We start from the raw sequence: 7,255 nt of genomic DNA on the forward strand, positions 1-7,255 counted from the left end.
TCCTGACTTCCTTTGATGATAAACAGCAATATGGAAGTAAGCTGAATAAACCCTTTCCTCCCCAACTTTCTTCTTTGTCATGATGTTTGTGCAGGAATAGAAACCCTGACTAAGACAAATTGGTTGCTGGCTCTCTTCCTTTTGACTGTATATTTGCATGACTCAGGTACTTCATATCAATGAATCATACAATGCTTGTGTTTATGTCTGGCTTTTTTTTACTTAGCATGCTTGCAGAGTTACAGAATGCTTCTGTAAAGGTAACTTTAATTCTCCTGTTGTAATTGTCGTTTCAGAGGCTTACTGCCTCTGTCTGCTAACCTAAGCTTACTCCAGGAAGTTTCTAGCTTCTGTACAATCTTTTGTTTGTTTGTTTGTTTTTCGAGACAGAGTTTCTCTGTATAGCCCTGGCTGTCCTGAAAATCACTCCATATACCAGGCTGGCCTTGAACCCAGAAATCCGCCTGCCTCTGCCTCTCAAGTGCTGGGATTAAAGGTGTGTGCCACCACTGCTTGGCTGCTTCCGTACAATCTTATCAAGGCCTAGAATGTTTTCAGTCTCTGAGACTTACTGCTGAATAGGCTCACCACTTCCTAGTTCTCTCTGATCTCTGGCTGGCTAGCTGGTTCAACTGAGCTTTTCTGGCTCAAAGTCCTTTCTAAACTGACTGATTCAATCTGGCTTCTCTCTGTCTGGGCCTCTCCTGAATTGCTCTGTGTGACTTCAAACTAACTCTAACAATCTGTTCTAATCTGCCTCCTCATTCTCTGGCTCATTTCTGTCTTTACCTGTGTCTAGCTTGTTCTTTGTCTGCAACTTGATTCTGTAAAACTCTCCTGGTAAAATCTGCTTCATTCTCTTCTCCCCAAGCTCTCTCTTAAGCACTCTCTTAAGTAGCTTCCCTCTCCTCTCTCTTCTTGTGAGAGTTGGGCAGATCCTATCCTGTCAAATCTTTCTGATTCATCACTCTGTCTGCCACTCAATTTCAAACATTAAAGTAATTTTTTATTATCTATGTGAGAAGCTTAAAGTTTATCAATTTTATCCTGCTCAAGACACCTTTATAGTCAGCTGGGAGATGGTGGTGCACGCCTTTAATCCCAGCACTTGGGAGGCAGAGGCAAGCAGATTTCTGAGTTCAAGGCCAGCCTGGACTATACTGAGAAACCCTGTCTCAAAACAAACAAACAAACAAACAAACAAACAAACAAACAAACAAAAACAGAAAGAAAGAAAGAAACCTTTATAGTCATTCATCAACTTTCAAAGACATCACTTTCAAACATGGGTCCTTCCTTTTACAAACTAACCTTACATTCATTGTTTGGGATTAATGGTGTGTACTAAGTAAGGGCTGAGCCACATCACAACTAGAAACTGGACTTTTCAGTAAATACAATCTCAGGGTTCATAATGTGATCAAATATTCTGCAACATGTGTCAGAATATTATTCCTTTTAAGGGTCAATTACATACCATGATATGTATGTGCCACTGAAAAAATATCTATTTATAGCCAGGTGGACATAGTATTCATCTTTAATCCCAACACTTAGGAGGCAGAGGCAGGCAGATCTTTGAGTTTGAGGTCAACCTGGTCTATAAAGCAAGCTCCAGGATAGCCAAGGCTATACAGAAAAACCTTGTCATGAAAAAACAAAAACAACAACAACAATCTATTTATGTGTTGATGGTCATTTGTATTACACCCACCATCCGCATTCTGTAAGCCATGCAGTTGTGGGTGTGGGGCAGAAGTAACTATTTTAACCCTTGTTTTCAGTTCCTTTGGTACACACAGATGCTCACTGACTTGCGGTTACATCCTGAAAAACCCATCATAAATGTTGTAGTGTATGCCAAAATCCAACTTAATACTTGCAGTCCAACAAACATCATAGCTTAGTCTACCCTACATTATTACCTTTAAACTGGCTATATTTATTGTTGTGTGTATCTGTATATTTGTGTGCACATGTGCATACCACAGCACGAATTTAGAGGTTAGAGTCCAACTTGCAGGGATCAGTTCTCGCCTTCTATCATATGAGTCTAGAGATAGAACCCAGGTAATCAGTCTCGGCAGAAAGTGCCCTTATCTACTAAGCCACCTCCTGGGCCTAGCCTGTGTGAAATATCCTTCAGAATACATGTATCAGCTGACAGGAGAGTAAAATAATCAAACACAAACAAAATATAACACAGTGCCAAGTATCTCATATGATTTATTAGATGCACTCCACTGTAGAGCGATTGTTGTATACTTACTAGCGGATACAGCTTTCTGCCTTCTCCCAGCATCACGAGAGAGTATTATTTAGCACATCTCACATATAGTTATCCCAGGACAAGAACCAAATTTAAATTCAAAGTATAGTTTCTGTGGCGGGCAAGATGGCTCAGAGAGTAAAATACATAACACATAAGTATTAAGACCTACTAAAAAGTATATAAACAGGGCTGGAGAGATGGCTCAGTGGTTAAGAGCACTGACTGCTCTTCCACAGGTCCTGAGTTCAATTCCCAGGAACCACATTGTGGCTCACAACCATGTATAATGGGATCCGATGCCTTCTTCTGGTGTGTCTGAAGACAGCAAGAGTGTACTCATATACATAAAATAAACACATTTTAAAAAAATAAATAAACAAAGGTAGGTGTCCTAGCGCTGACAGCAATGTCTGGCTACTGCATGCATGAACTCACACAAACATCAACATACACACACACACATGCACACGTGTGCTCACACACACACACATGTACACGTGTGCTCACACACATACACACACACATGTACACGTGTGCTCACACACACGTACACATGTGCTCACACACACACATGTACACGTGTGCTCACACACACATACACACACATGCACACGTGTGCTCACACACACATGTACACGTGTGCTCACACACACACACATGTACACGTGTGCTCACACACATACACACACATGTACACGTGTGCGCACACACATACACACATGTACACGTGTGCTCACACACATACACACACACATGTACACGTGTGCTCACACACATACACACACACATGTACACGTGTGCTCACACATACACATGTACACGTGTGCTCACACACACATACACACACACATGCACACGTGTGCTCACACAGACATGTACACGTGTGCTCACACACACACACATGTACACGTGTGCTCACACACATACACACACATGTACACGTGTGCACACACACATACACACACATGTACACGTGTGCTCACACACATACACACACATGTACACGTGTGCTCACACATACACATGTACACGTGTGCTCACACACATACACACACATGTACACGTGTGCTCACACACACATGCACACGTGTGCTCACACACACACATGTACACGTGTGTGCACACACACACATGTACACGTGTGCTCACACACACATGCACACGTGTGCTCACACACACACACACATGTACACGTGTGCTCACACACACACACATGTACACGTGTGCTCACACACACACACATGCACACGTGTGCTCACACACACACACACACACCACTGCATACCAAGTATAGCTCCTATTGAATGTGCACCACTTTTGAAGCTCTATATAAATTTTTAAAATGTAATAGAGCTGCTAAGATGGAGACCAGCTGCCGCACTGTAGAAGGCTTCCTTTAACCTAGGCGTGGCCTCAGGGTGCCCACAGCAGCTGTTGTTTCATATTTGCTTCTCATACAAGCAGTTGTAGTGGGCATGAGGTGGCATCACACTGTGGTTTGGGCTACGTTTCTTTAAGCTTAGCAGTTCTGAGCTTTTTTTTTTTTTTTAAATGAGCCGATTCATCATTTGTGTGTCTTCTTTACAGAAGTGACAATGTAAAACTCTTGCCTACTTTTGAATGGGTTGTTATTATAGGTGTTCATAAGACTGATGTTTTGAAGCCCGTATCCCTTGGGTGACTCTGTTTGTAGACGGCTGTGAGTATGAGTAATTAAGGCTAATGAGAGCACAAGGTAGCTGAATGGACTAGTGTCTTCCCAAGAGAGACACCAGGCAGTGCTCCCCTTTTCCCTATTTCCTTCTCCTCCTCCACTCCCTGTGAGCACGGAGGAAAGGTCATGTGAGGACACAGGGAGAGGCAGCAGTCTGAATGCTAGGCAGGAGAGAGGCCAACAGAAACCAATCTTGTAAAACTTCGATTCTGAATTTCCAGCCTTCCAAAACTAAGAACGTAAGTCTGTTATTTAAGTCATATGGTGACTTGAGCAGACGAACATATTCATAAAAGAAAAAAGTAAAGATAATTGATCCAGGGCTGGAGAGATGGCTCAGCAGTTAAGAGCACTGACTGCTCTTCCAGAGGTCCTGAGTTCTAATCCCAGCAACCACATGGTGGCTCACAACCATTTGTAATGAGATCTGATGCCCTCTTCTGATGTGTCTGAATACAGGTACAATGTACTTATATATATAATAAAGAAATAAATATTTTAAAAAAATCGATCCATATAACACCTCTTGTTTTGAGGAAGATATTACTAAGCCTCGAAAGGCACCCAGCTTGGTGGTGCACACCTTTAATCCCAGGACTTGGGAGGCAGATGCAGGCAGATCTCTGTGAGTTCGAGGCCAGAGTAGTTTACTTGGTGAATTCTAGGCCAACCAGGGGTGTATAGTGAGACCCTGTCTCTCTCTCTTTCTCTTTTTTATTTTTTTTAAATTTTTTCTTTTTTTTATTTTAATTTATTTATTCATTTATTTTATGTATGTGAATACACTGTAGTTGTCTTCAGACACACCAGAAGAGGGCATCAGATCACACTGCAGATGGTTGTGAGTCACCATGTGGTTGCTGGGATTTGAACTCAGGACCTTTGGAAGAGCAGTCAGTGCTCTTAACCACTGCACCATCTCACCAGCCCCCATCTCTCTCTCTTTCTCAAACAAACAAACAAACCAACCAACAAACAAACAAGAATAGAAGAAATTGGTGTAAATTGCATATATCTATAAGCCTTGGATTCAGGGAGCTGAGAGGGGAGGAAATAATGAGACCATTTGGATCCTCTCAGGGGACAACGTGAGATTGTCTAAGGAAGGAAGTCTTTGGGGAAAAACACGTGAGGAAATAGGCCACAAATCCCTAAAGGAATATTTTATAGAACACGGAGCTCTCTATCAGTAATAAATATGAGGAGGGGAGGAGTTGAATGGGCACTTCTCTCCCAAGTTAAAACATGCTTATTATTAAATATTAGGGGAAGGCAAATTTAAACCAAATGGAAATACTGTTAAAAGCCTAATGTAGTAGATTAAATACTGCAAAAAGGACAAATAATGATGGTTTAATGGATAAAGGTGCTTGCTGTACAATCTGATACCCTGAGTTTGTTCCCTGCAACTCACTGTGGAGAGAATCTACTCCTGAGAGTTGTTCTCTAACCTGTACAAGCCCATATGTATGCACTCAAGCATGTACACACATACACACACACACACACACACACTCACACACACACACTCAATATAATTACATATATAATAATAAGAGTTTGATCTATGGGACCCACTGTGGAGAGAATCTACTCCTGAAAGTTGTTCTCTGACCTCTACGAGCCCATATGTATGCACTCAAGCATGTATACACACACATAATAATATATAATAACAAATAAATAATAATAATGATGGTGATAATAATAATAAATAAACTTAAAGTTAACAACAACAACAACAAAAAAGCAGAGTTTAGTTGGATATGGCAGCACATGCCTACAATTGCAGCACTTGGGAGATAGAGACAGGAAGAGCAAGAGTTCAGTACCAGTCTGGGTTACCTGAGATCTGTTTAAAACAAATAGACAAATACAGAGCCTTAGCATCCCTAGACTCCTCAGGCTGGTGGGGATGCAAAATGGCACAGCCACTTTGTAACTTTGTAAAAAGGAACAGCCAGACTGGTTTCTGTTTTATTATTAAACCTATATTAAATAATTTTTAAAATATTAAATAATAGTAATAATATTTTTTGAGACAGGGTCTCTGTTTTGTAGCTCTGGCTTTCCTGGAACTCAGTATTTAGACAAAGCTATCCTTGAGCTCACAGAGATCCACGTGCTTCTCCCTGTGTGTTGGAATTAAAGTAGTGCACTACCACACCTGGCATTTGAATTATTATTATTGAGTGTGTCTGGGTGAAGAGATCAGAGAACAACTTTCAGGAGTAGGTCTTTCATTCCAACACGTGGGCTCTGGGGATCAAGTCCTATTGGCAGCCTTGAGTGGTGAAGCCCTTACCAGCAGAGCCATCTCACTGGTTCCTGAGTGTTTCTTACAGTGTTGTACACTTATGAGACCCAGTAACACCCTCACTTCTTATTGTTAAACCTTAGAGAATGAAGACATCAATATATATGGTGGAAATCACCCACACGTATATGAACAAATTGTGGATTAGCCATGCGATGATTACCATTCATCAAAAACAACCAGTTAAAATATGAACGCCTACCTGTGGCAGACTCAGTACAGTGAGTCTTTGATTCCTGAAGCATTACTGAAAAGGTCAGTTCAGACACTCAATCATACTCTCAGGTCCAATTTTTTTTTGTTTTTTGTTTTTGTTTTTTCGAGACAGGTTTTCTCTGTATAGCCCTGGCTGTCGTGGAACTCACTCTGTAGATCAGGCTGGCCACGAACTCAGAAATCTGCCTGCCTCTGCCTCCCAAGTGCTGGGATTAAAGTCGTGCACCGGGCTGGCGAGATGGCTCAGTGGTTAAGAGCACCAACTGCTCCTCCGAAGGCCCTGAGTTCAAATCCCAGCAACCACGTGGTGGCTCACAACCATCTGTAATGAGATCTGATGCCCTCTTCTGCTGCGTCTGAAGACAGCTACAGTGTACTTAGATAAAATAGTAAATAAATCTTAAAAAAAAAAAATAAAGTCGTGCACCACCACCACCCGGCTTTTTTTTTAAGGTTTATTTATTTATTTGTGTATTTATTTAACGTGTATGAGTACACTGTAGCTGTACAAATGGCCGCTTGCTCCCTATAGCTGTCTTCAGACGCACCAGAAGAGGGCGTCCGATCTCATTATGGGTGGTTGTGAGCCACCATGTTGCTGGGATCCAAACTCAGGACCTTTGGAAGAGCAGTCAGTGCTCTTACCCGCTGAGCCACCTCGCCAGCCCTCAGCAAAGTTTTAAACGAATCAGAAGTAATGACCATAGAAGCCAGGTGTAAAGGCACACATCTGTAA

This window comes from Mastomys coucha, unplaced genomic scaffold (genome assembly GCF_008632895.1).
Source record: "Mastomys coucha isolate ucsf_1 unplaced genomic scaffold, UCSF_Mcou_1 pScaffold7, whole genome shotgun sequence".
Classification (NCBI taxonomy): domain Eukaryota; kingdom Metazoa; phylum Chordata; class Mammalia; order Rodentia; family Muridae; genus Mastomys; species Mastomys coucha.